Raw genomic sequence first — 12756 nt, 5'->3', positions numbered from 1 at the left:
TTAGAGCATCAGTATATGTTCCTGGATAAAACTGCTGCAAATCCCAATCCTACACAAAACAGTTAACAACTAACATTGTTTGTTTGAGGGGGAAGAGGACAGCAGGGTACCTGCAGCTACTGCATCCCTATGGGCCAGCTGTTCCATAGGTCACGTTCTTTTCTATTCAGAATCACCAAATCTTGTTTCAAGCCTAGAGAAAAAGTAATACTCAAGCTTCCCACTTTTGACAAGTTTATCCTTCTTTTAACAACCAATAAGAATTTGATTTAAATCAGCAAGTCCTGCATGCTTTGAACCTGGAAAGAGGATCAACACTTCATTATGCACCTGCAGAAATGGGGAAAAAGCATGGAAGGCATATTTTATAGAACACTGGTAATATCATGCAAATTAGCTAATCCACAGTGGAATTTAATTATTTCTACAGTCTTATCTTTCCTACAGTTACATTTATTTTAGTATTTTGTTCAAAGTTGATTTAGAAGACTCAAAAATACACTTCTGACAAAAGAACGCTTGTCCTTCAAGATTTGAATTTCAGACAAGCTTTTGTTTCAAGGTTTCCTCCATATATTTTAGTTCTAAAATATCAGGCTGAACATCTTAAAGAGAATATAATAACTTTCAGTAACCCTCAATTAAATTCACTTTTTTTATTCCTTTAGATTCAATAGCCATACTTCCTGCCCTCACAGTTAAACCTCCCTAATGTTTCCCACTCAGTGCTAAAGCCATTCTTATCCTATCCCTGTAACTGAATGAACCTAGACAAATTTCCTTGGTTACCTGGGACTGTTGCAGGGTGTATTTACTGTTCTGTACTGAGGCATAAAGAAAGTTACCTTTGACCAACAAATCAAAGCTGTTCACTGGTTAGACTGTCATCCCTCAGGTCCACAAAACTTACTTCAGTGTATTTTCTAATGCTTAATATTCAAAGGCATTAACAGACATAATTCTACCAAGATGAACAAGAGTGGGGATACTCAAACTACATCTTTCTAGCTGTGGGTTTTACAGCTAACATCACGGTTCCAGTAAGCATAAACTGAAGCCTTATTTATTTATATCTGAACCTCACATTTAAGTTTAGCTTTGAAAAAACTTCAAAAAACTATTACAGGCTGCCTGTGTGCTTCTCTGCAGTGCAGTAACTTGGCTGAGGAAAACTCTTGCCAAGCTATGATTAGCATTTAGCAGCTTAAGGGCTAACTGTGCTTGTTGTTTCAACCTTGACAACCAACTGTAAGGACACACCATTAAATTTAAGCTTCCAAGAGCATTTAACATTTGATTCTGCTGAAAATACACTTTTACTACATGTTTTGAAAATAAAATCACTTTTTCCTCTTTTAGAAATCCATGATGATGCCAGACATATGCTTGTTTTCCAAACAACAACTGTTTAAAAAGAAAGAATACTCTTTCTGATGTTCCTGCCAAAAATAACATTCTGTGGTTTAAAGAAATCTGATAGTAGGCAGTTCACTCAGTTGAGGGAAGACGGGTTTACATTTCATGTCTTGCATCTACTTCCCTCCATTTTAAGTTTCTTTGGGGATGAATGTGGCAGTGGGGAGGGGTTTTGTTGTGGTTTGTTGGGTTTTGGTTTTTTTCATCTCTAAGCATTTCACTCAAAGGAAAAAAAAAAAAAAGGCATCTGTGGGTTTCACCAGAAATGACACGAAGCAGAAGTTCATCACAATGCATTTCTTTCTTATGGGGAATACTAGGATATAAAAGAAAGCGTTCGAAAGGGAAGTAAAAGAAGGCTGCAGAAGAAATCCTTAGGAGAGAGTCTGCAGCAGGAGGAAGTGGAACAGAAAACCCAAACGAGGAAGTAGCACACAACAAAGAACATTAACAGCTTAGTCTTAAAATGTAAGACAGGGAAAAGAGACAGATTTGGGGGTTCAGCTGCTGTTGTCACAGACAGCAAAAATACCACCCATCCACTGAAGGTGTTTATTTCACCACTTCCTCCATAGTCTCAGATTAAGAGATCGAACTGGTAATGGAAACCTGCAAACTGGACTATATACTGCATAAGACTACTATTTCTTTACATTTCAGAAAGCCACAATTTTAAGACAAGGGTTCAATATGCTACAATATTTGACTTCATCCTTTATTCATTTTATTAGACATCAATTAATACCTCACAGAAATAGTAACTAGACCAGTTTACTAAGTGATGTAAAATATTTAGTCAACTTGAAGCATCTAGGACAACAGAAGTTCTGCAATTTTCCCCAATCACAGAATTTTAATTACCACTTCCCAGCAGTTTTTACAAATAAGAGTTACAAATCCCATTGAACAGAACCTTGCTATCACTCTCCATGACACAGAAATTCCTGAAGGCTGCTAAACCTGCTCCAAAATCAAGCCAACAGTTTAGCCAGCTGAGTGACCAAGAAGAATATAATTTCCTAAGCAACAGCAAGGTGCAGATCCATGCAAGCTTAGAAGCCCTCAGAATTGTTAGTATGGCAACCAGAATAACATTATTGCAAAGCACATACCTTCTACAGTAGAATAGCAAATATTTTAGAAAAATAAGGTCAGAATCCAAATGATCTTACAGTAGTATTTCAGATGCACCTATTTCAGGCTAATAAAAATCCTTAACATTAAAAACCCAACTGCTTATTAGTCCGCCAACATGGAAGCTTTTCCTGTCATTAGCAGTGCAAATCCAGCACAGAAATTCAGCAGTTAGACATGGTCTGTCTTTACAGCATTATTAGCTTGAGCTATAACTAGGTGTTGCTCCTAATCTTATCTATGCACTTGTGTTACCCACCCTGAATCAAAGGATGCTTGAAATTTCAAGCTAGTCTACAAGAGCATGACCAGTATTTGATGACAGAGGCAAATGTTCTAATAACTACATTTCATTTGAGGGCTGGAAGACTATACCCCAGTGCAGTCTCAGACACTCCTCTTGAAGGCATTTGTACCTCATCACTTCAACATTCAGGTATTTCATGCTTGCCATGCACAAACTCTTCATCTCTTTAATTGCTATAAATACAAAGTGATTGCTACAGTGAAGATGTACAAGACCTGTAGGATTTGAAGAATGGAAAGCTTCAAGAGAGGCATGCTGACTTTGCTGAAGGAGACAGAATGCCCTCCATCTGGGAAAAAATGAAGCTGCTAAAATGCTAGTTCCTGGTTCTTTCTGCGAAAAAAAAGGGTGGACAGAGAGCGTGTGGCTTGCAAATCTGCTTGTCTAGCATAGCCTGGCAAATACTCTTCTCCTACTACAAAGTTAGATAACCTGAAACTGTAACCAAAACACTTGTATAACTGTACCAAGACATTCTCTTTAAACATGACTTACTTAACTGCAGCCCCACTCCAGCTCCTGAGTTGGCATGCAGTGGTTAGAGGGAACTTCAACAGTCAAACCGTGTGCAAAAAAACAGTAATACATATATGAAAGTGTCTTCAAATTCAGCATAAAATCAAACACAGGCTTCATTTAAGTGATGTGTTATCTGTTCCATGTCTGCAGCTGTTTAAGCGTTCAAAGCAGCAGCCAAGCTTTAAAAAGAAAAACAGTACTTTCCCAGGAAATAACTCTACAATAAACCTGTGCTGATATGAGTTCCAGAGAATTTCAACATTCTATAGAAGACTCCGCAGCAAGCTCAACTGCTGTATAAGAAAGAACTAAAAAGCCACATTTGCACTAAAGCCCCCCCCCTCTAATTCGGAAGTTCAAACTCTTCTTCATTCACATGTAATGAGGCAGAGGAACTTCTCAAAGAAGCATTTCCAAAGGCTGTTTGAAGTTTCAAAATAAAATAAGCTTCCCAGGCCTTGTCTTGTAGCACACTTGTCCCCACAGCTGCCTGTTGCTCTGTTAGGACAGAATCAAGTCCACAGCAGATGAATGGTCCTCCTCAGCATCAGAGAATACCAACGTTTTCCACTATGAGATTTCAAAACAAACATCAAGAAATCAATTCCAACATTCACTGAAATACTGTTAACATGTTTTGACATATTATGCCTGTCACCCATTACACACACAAACTCTCCAACTACTACTCATTACAAGCCAACTGGTTACCACTATGAAGATGCACAAAAAACTTGGGATCCATCAGCTGAAAAACTAAAATCTATGGCTACAAGGAAAGTTTGTGCCCGAATGCCATTTAATTTTCCAAGTCACAGGAATGCAGAATAGAATCTGTTTCAACCTTTACCAACCTTTTTTGATGAAGCGAGTTATTGATCCAAGAGTTATATACTGCACTGCTCACTTGCTCTAACAGGCTTCTCTGCTCTGGTACACAACAGTGACCCAAACACCACTGTCCCTACCCTATAGGGCATCAGAAGCACAAAACAGAAAAGATACGTTAGCTCTTTCTGACTGTCAAAGGCGGGCATTGCAACAAGAACAGCAGTGCTAGGCTGCAAGAGAAAGCTTCTTGAGAGACAAGCAGACGAGCTGCATACATCAGCTATGACTGCATACAACTATAAACCCTCAAATAAGGGAATATTCAGACTCAGCTGCCAATTACAGTCTTCAGCACTGGAACAAATTTCACCCCCAGATTCGATCTGAACCCAAGCCTTTACTAACAGCCCTGTCAATGGGATTCCACTCTGCAGTAAGTGACAAGCAGGTAACCGGTTAACCAGTCCATGGAATAGTCCAGATGGTCACATTTTATATCATATTCCCTGCCTATAAATATGGCAGATCTCCAGTAATTCCCAACTTACACTCACTGTCCTTTATACACAGCCTTAACATTATGTTCTCTTTGCACTGGCAACCAGACTGGAACAGTACATTTTTTATTAGATTATACACACTTTTCAGTCTTCACTGATGAGGTGCTTCGTTCACTTTTAGTTTCTATGAACATATCAACAATAAAAGGAAATATTTTTGCATATGCTATCTTCTAAACAGTCAGTGAAATTCAAGTCCTGTAAGGCCTCTAAAATACTATTGCATTATAGCTTTCATGTTATCATAGAGTATCCTGAGTTGGAAGGGAGCCATGAGGATCATCAAGTCCAACTCCCGAATCCACACAGGGCAACCTAAAAGTTAAAACAGATGCACAAGAGCATTGTCCAAACCCTTCTCGAACATGAACACAAGGGGTCACAACCACTTCTCTGAAGAGCTTGTTCCAGTGCTTGGCCACCCTCTCAGTGAAGAGTTTTTTCCTAATACCCAATCTGAACTTCCCCTGATGCAGCTTTAAGGCATTCCCTCATGTCCCACCACCAGATACCAGAGATCAGCACCTCCCTTTCCGCTCCCCTTCATGAGGAAGCTGTAGACAAAGATGAGGCCACCCCTCAGTACTCTCTTCTCCAAGCTGAACAAACCCAGTATCTTCAGCCCCTTCTCCTAAGTCATGCCCTCTAGTTCTTTCACCTTCTTTGTTGCCCTCTTTGGGCACACTGTAGTATTTTCATATCCTGCTTATATTGCAAAGCCCAGAACTGTTGGTATATTTTATTTCGTCAACAACCTCTGCCTTCATAACCTACCAATACATCAAGAACATTAAACAGGCTTTGTAGGTCATGAAGAAAGCACATTCCTTTAATCCAGAATATTACTACATGCCAAAATCCAACTAATTACCCAGCAACCTAAAGGACACGACATTAGAGAAGAACGTAGACAGATATAAGCAGAAGTAGCAGATTACAGCATTCCAAGAAAAATATAACATCACCCCAATTCCTGGCAAGAAGACGCAAGTGTTTCCTGAATGAGGAATCTCTAACATATTAATGGTAAGACAGTACAGTGTTCACTATTAAGAGATACACCCCTAAAATGTTGGGGCTTCCCCTCAGGTAACCCAACAGGAAAATACATGCAGTACCCTTTGAGTGTGGCCATGCAGACAGAGCACTTCAACTCAACAAGATGCTGTAGCCTCCACGCTGTACTAGCAGAGCCCCAGCCCAAACAGCACCCTGTTTTAATATTTAACAGTTCAGCACACAGCTTAAATATACATAGTTACATGTGCTCACAGACAAGCCAGGCACGTGAAAACATGACATTACCTTAGAAAGGCTGAAAGACACAATTTCAACAAAATCTCAAAGAAAAAAAATGTTAGAAAGTCTGAATGACAGCAAAGTATTTCAGCATTCTTTACCTAATGAAAAGTATCAAATATTAGGCTTATGTAAAATTTCAAATGTCTGAAAAATTGTAATTTCTAGTAGCACTTGCTACAAAGTTGAAGATTTTTTTTAATCTATCAATTTCATTTAGATCATGTATTAAACAGTATTTTCACTACTTATAATTTGAACTTTCCTTCATAGTTTTGAAGTTCATCAGCAAACACAAGGTTGACAGAGGACTTGAGAATCACCATAACTTATATAGAACTCTAGTGCAAGTGCATATTCAGGTACCAAAAAAACAACATCAAAAACATATTAATGCATAGTTACAATACCCAAACAAACATGAACTATGCTTTTACACCAGCATAGGAAGAAACATAACCACTGCAGAAGCCTCCAGAAAGTCTGTCTCATTTGAAATTAATAGTGATAAGTATTTTTCATCGATGTGAATTTATCTGTGCATACTGCTGTGTAAATGAACAGCGTTCAACAGAGCTTAACGACAAGAAATTATTCTATAGTTTCTATATTGGGCAGATTTCCACAACAGGGATGTGCAATAAAAGCCAAAGGAACAGTGAAATAGATTTATGATTTATGGAACTAGAGAGAAAACAAGCCAGGCTGTAATTCTGTACACAGCATTTGAAAATCTCTTTTTTCTTCTTGTCCTGGAGAAAAACACATTTCATTCAACCAAAAATTCTCGTTTTGACAGATTAATGGAAGTTACAACTGCCTTAGCATAGACTACTTCTATTTATATCAATTATGATGACTGTAAAATATGAACACTGAACAGATGCAAATTACCACTGATATCTATACTTACTTTATCTTTGTCACTTAGCAGCATTTTAAAGGTTGCATCATATCATGAAGACTATTATAAAACCTAAGTATCTACAGAATGTAAGATTAATTAAAAAACTAAAGCAAAAATACCTGCATGCCAGCCACATCCAAGACACTTATTTTAGTTACATTACTATGTTCACTAATGTTTAGCCAACTCTCTAACTCAGCACTCAAGAGTCCATGTCAGTTCTTGCCAGTACTTCTTACCAAAACAAGGACGTTTGCAGTTATGAAGGTTTAGAAGAAAACCTACACGTTAAGTATAATCTGTCTGATAGTATACAAGTGATGGGGAAATATTTTTCTATTGGTTTTATTGTAGAATGACATCTGTGTTTAACACAAACATGAACCAAGTTCAACCTGAATAACATTCAATTTTTCTGCTTCTGAAAAATATGTATTTTAAAATACAAAATATTAACTCAGTGTTGAAGTATGCCTTCGAGTGGCACGAGTATAATGAATATTCAAAAATAAAATATTAAATACATTTGGCATAAAGATGTCCTACACTTAACAGAAACACACATTGTTCCCATCACTGTATTAGGCTACCAAATCTCTGTAAGAATAGAGATGATATTTGTAACCAATAGGTAGGAAGCAGCTCCAAGGGTCTTGAAAAAAAAGAGTAACTAAAAAATCTGCTAAACAAGAGAGGTCCAAAAAATAAAAAAAATCCCAAACACATACAGTGATCAAATCTAGACCCAGAAAACACCATTAGTTTAATGGCAGAATATTTAAGTATGAGAAAGGAAAAACTAATTCGCAATGTGTTTAAATTCAGAAGACCTGTAAATCCCTAACACAAATAAATTTAGATATGTTTTTAAAAAAAAAAAAAACAAACAAGCAAATCCAACAAATGCTTAATAAGCCTTCAACAAAAATTCTCCAGCTATCTCACCTGCCAAAAATAAAGAAATTCAACAAGATAAGCTCCTAGTTTACATCTTAAATGAGCACGAAGACTTCCATTTTGATCTCCAGCTGTTTCTACACACAAATTTCTTAATTTCTTCCCAAATGTTGTGTTTCCCCTTTTCGCTGAGGAAAAAGAAGTGACATCTATCAGCACCTAAGAATATTTCAGTTCTCCAAGTTTCCAAGAGAGGGGTGAAAAACAACAGTGCTTTTCCAGTTAAAAACACCACCCCAGTGCAACATTTCAACAGCTTTTACAACAGCCTGGCTTCTGAACAGTTAGATCTAAATAACAGCAAGTGTGAAGGAATGCACTCACAGGTTAAAGTTGAATAAATAAATCTAGTGTAACTTCAGGTTATTTTCATTATTACCTCTAAGGGTAGACTAAGTTCTCAGGGGAGAATGAAAGTGCTATAGCAGTTCTGCTACAGAGCTAGGGTTCAAGATGCCTCAATTTAATTCTTAGTCTAGTCACCAGTTTTCTTACACTACAGGTATTCTGTATGCAAGTCTTCCATATGGAGAAGTTATCAATACTCACCCTCTACCTCTTTCTTTGCTAAGAGAATAAGCAGTTATAATCTGTGACCCATAGTATTCCTTGTACAAGGAAACTTCTGAAGGCAATGTACAGTTCTATGTAACACTGGAAGACATGTATTTGTAACCTGATCCTATTAATGATCTTCACATACTGAATGGCTTTAAGATTAGAGAACTAGGAAATAAGCCTGATAAAAGCAACTTCTCCCCATCAGTACTGTAAATTTGTATCTTTCTGCTAATAAGGTAATTAACAAAACTTAGTATTAACACCCACTGGACACCCATAGCCTGGTTAGTAACTTACACTAGTAGTGCAATTCACCTGATACACAGCTTGTAGCTCAATAGCCTATGCAAGTAAAAATAAAATAAAAAGAAGTCATAATAACAAATACAAGATGTCCAAAAATTTTAATTGAAGCCACACATGAATCAGGAAGATACCAACACATCACCTTTGAATTAAAAAAAAAAAAGCCAAAAAGTGATGTCTTATACAACGTACATCAGATTCAAGCTCAGTTACAAGAGCCATATCAAGTGAACACCAACTAAAGACAGGCCTGAAAGAGCAGACTGCAATTAACTGCAATAACATTTCTTGATCATTCCTCACTAAAAGCAGTCAGGAGAGCTCTGGAAGACGGTGCTATGGGAGAGCTCAAAAGAACAAAAATTTAACTGCATATATTTATTATCTTGCATCACGAGTCCTCCACTTAGTTCTCTCAAGGCTCTCTCCCACTCCAATTAGTGCAAATTACACCAAGATGTAATCGTCCATGCAGGAAGTTTAATCAACAAGGGAAGACTTGCAAAGGCATGAAAGCTAACTCACTGTCCAGGTGACATTGATACCATGACTTAAAGACTCAGCTACCGTCAGCTCTTCTGGAATTCTTCACTGAAGTATCTGCTCTGGTTTGGTTTTTAGAAATCCTGTCCTGCTAATCACTGTATATAAGAAACTTCAAAATAATATTCCTATCATCTGTCAGATGATGGCTTTTCTTCCTCTTTCCTCCATACAGGAACACTGCCTGCAGACAATGTTATTCTTGTTTCAGTGAAATATATGGCATGTACCTTCTCACTGAAGAATAAAGTAAATAAACCCGAGCTAAAGTAGTCGCACCAGTGAGCAGCTGGCCTGTAAGAAGTTTATATTACTACTCCTAAAATCATAATCCTTTGAGGCATGTTGTACAGACAAGGCATATACTGAAAATAAAGCAGGTTTATGCTGCTATTAACTATGAAATGTCATATGTGTTGTGCCATATAAATCAAACATGGAGCCTCAATAACTTATTCCTACTATGAAAGTCCCTTTTTAAAGCACAAGCAATTCTATTTCTGACATATAAAGTCATCTTTTATTACCTCCATGGACAAATAGGAAGATTAGCAAAGACCACACAGTTTCAGTAGCTATTGTGTATAATCAAGACTATTGTTTCAGTATCTATCCAATTAAAAAAATGTTTTCTAATTTTTCTTTATTTGAAGAAAATAGCCATGGAAAAGGAGAAGATGACTTGTTCAATTATGTGTTATTTCATGTACCATAAAACCTCTGTTTTCACCACCTAATAATTACGTTCACACTGTCACTAGCAATACAAACACAAAACTAATTTTCCAGCAAGCAACAGGAAAAGTCTGCTTTGCACAACTCATCCCCAAAATTCAGCTGAAAATAAAAGGAGCTTCCACATTGCTCAAAGGGAACATGGTCTGGTCCTGGTTTCAGCTGAAGAGCTGCAGCTAAAACATCCTTCTTACAGGACTTATTGAAAGCCATGTTTTTCCTGAGTACAAACGATTTAGGACCTTTATTTAAGTGTAGGCAGATAACTGTCCTGCCATCTTAGTGTATTTTCTTATGATGAGAACTCAAAGGCAAAAGTAAGCTGTAATTGAACGCAACACCTACCAAAGCTCAGTTCCACCGCTCAAATATGGGGTTTAATCTTGAATCTTTAAGTTTGCAAGCACTATAACACAACAGATTTACAACTTGAATATCAGTCTAAATAATTATTCTGTATCATGTCAACCTCCATATATTAGAGACCACACAATTTCACATCTGAGCTACAGATCACTGTAGCGTGGGAGAGCAAGAACTACAGCCTTATTCCATTACTTCATTCCCTTCTTCAAGCGCACACGCTATTAATGACTATGGAAAACACTGTATCAGGCAAATTCAAAACAACAGTCTGTCTCTCATAAATGTAATTAAAAATGTTACGTTTGTATGAGACAGACTGTTGTTTTGAACAACAACAACAAAAAAAATCAGTCTGGCATGATACACAAGGCAAAATTACCTCCTCCTTGTCACCTTCAGATTACAAGCCTTGAAGCTCCTGGCTGCTTTCGTAATTTGCCCCCATCTTTTTCTAATAGTTCACAAAAGAAGCACAGAGAACCACAGCTAGACAGCTTTTTCCTATTGCTGCACAAACAGCCTACAAACTAAACCATTTGTGCTTTGAAGTACTTTCTATCAAGGAATCTCACAACCGCAACCAATAACCCATCACTCAAGTACTGGCCCCACTTCACAAACTGTTGCTCAGTCTAAGACCTTGTTGCTCAGTCCTTCTGTTAGTTATCTGCAGAGATGACTGAATTAGACCAGAAACGACAAGAAAGAGAATGAGCATTTCTTAGCCACTTTTCGGATAGCGTTAGACATTCAGCAGTTGCAATAAATCCCTGCCTTCACACGCCTGCACTCACTCAGACTCCCAGCTTCTTCTCAGCGGCACATTCACTTATGAAGTGGGAAAAATCCGATTAATCTGCAAAAAAACACGAGTAGGAAAAAAAAAAAAAGGAAAGGGGGGGGGGGGGGGGCGTTTAAAAGTTCCTGAGCCGCCAAGGTCTCCCAGCGCCCTTCAAAGCCAAAGACGATTATTTTTAAGTACTTGAAGACCGCTGGGCATCAGAAGAGACCTGCCGGTGTCACGGCTACGAGTCGGGGAAGAAGCGCCCCCCGGACTCGGCGGTTCTCGGAGCTGGGCGTCGTGTTCCCCGCAGCCCGGTCGGGCTGCGGGGAACACGACGCCCAGCTCCGAGAACCGCCGAGTCCGTGGGATGGGAGTGGGGGGGGGGGGGGCGGCTCTTCCCCGACCGAGCTCCCCCCCAACATCCCCCCCCGAGACCCGAAAGGGGACGCGGCCCGCGGCTCTGGGGACCAGCAAGGGGCCGAGGCCGGCAGGGGGGCTCGAAACAAAGCTTCCCCGCTCCCGGCTGAGGCGGGAGGGCCCCGGGACGGGTAGCTCAGCCCGGCCCCGAGCTGCCCTCACCGCGGCCGTGAGGAGAAAGGCGACGCCACCGCTGCGCTGAGGGGGCTCCCACAGGGCAACGACGGGATTATCCGGTAAGAGACCGTTAAAAAGCGGCTGCTCCCCTCTCAGCGCCCCTCCCGGCGGTGGGGTAACGGACCCCCCTCAGCGCCGCCACCCTCCCTCCTTCCTTCCTCCCTCCCTCCCTCCCTCCCTCCCTCCCTCCCTCCGCCGAGGCGGGAGCGGGGTCCCGCACCCACCTGCCGCCGTGCTCCATCCCATCCCACACGGCCGCCGCTCGACCGCTCCAGCCGCCGCCGACCGCCTTCGCGGGCTAAGCCTCCGCGCCCCCCGCCGCCGCCCCGCCCCTTAGCCTCAAGCCCCGCCCCCCTCGGCCTCCCTTTTGACCCGTGCCGGGAGGGGCGGGGCAAGGTGCGCCAATGGTAGCCGGCGCTTGGCCCCACACACTGCTGATCGGCGTGAAAGACGCCCAATCAAAATGCCAGACGGGTGGGGGGGAGAGCTGTCAATCAGCGGCCCCTACCTGGGGTTCACAAGAGGCCGGGCGCGGGGGAGGGGAGTTTCCTCCCGCTGACCGGCGCGGCAGCTCGTTCCATCCCCCACCGCCGCCCTGGGCCTCGCTCCCGCCGCTCGGTGGGGTCGCCGGACCGCCCCCTTCCCCGGGGCTGTGGAGGCTGCCTGGCGGCTGTCTCCCCCTCAACCTCCTCAGTAGCAGTCGCTTCTCGCCCCGGCGCCGCGCCGGCCTCGCCCCCCAACCCCCACAGGCGCCTCAGCAGCCTGACCCCGCTGCTGGGGTCCCCCTGCCCTCAGGGCCGCTCTCCCCTCACACGCAGGGCCGGGGTGCGGGCCTTCGGGACCCTGTCACACTTCTCCCGGCTTCAGGGCGCTCATCCCAGTCCCCCGCAGCCATGGGGGCCGTCTTGGGTTTCCCCCAGCCTTCCCGGTTGCTAAT

At 41.4% G+C, this 12756-nt stretch overlaps 1 protein-coding gene across 5 annotated transcripts in view; it reads right to left on the bottom strand.

Moving 5' to 3' along the window:
- Nucleotides 1-12150, bottom strand: part of WASF3 (WASP family member 3) — a 76797-nt gene extending 64647 nt beyond the window's left edge. For 4 of the 5 annotated variants that reach the window (XM_063331621.1, XM_063331665.1, XM_063331654.1 and 1 more), the window contains exon 1: nt 12044-12150. The gene's annotated coding sequence lies outside the window, so the exon portion shown is untranslated. Of the gene's footprint in view, nt 1-11235; nt 11292-12043 lie in introns of those variants that run through there. The other variant, XM_063331628.1, reaches the window with a different exon arrangement.
- Nucleotides 12151-12756: the final 606 nt, after the last annotated feature.

The sequence above is a fragment of the Chroicocephalus ridibundus genome, chromosome 1, assembly GCF_963924245.1.
Source record: "Chroicocephalus ridibundus chromosome 1, bChrRid1.1, whole genome shotgun sequence".
NCBI lineage: Eukaryota > Metazoa > Chordata > Aves > Charadriiformes > Laridae > Chroicocephalus > Chroicocephalus ridibundus.
The sequence above is the reverse complement of the archived record's forward strand: the minus strand, read 5'-3'. Positions and strand labels throughout refer to the sequence as shown.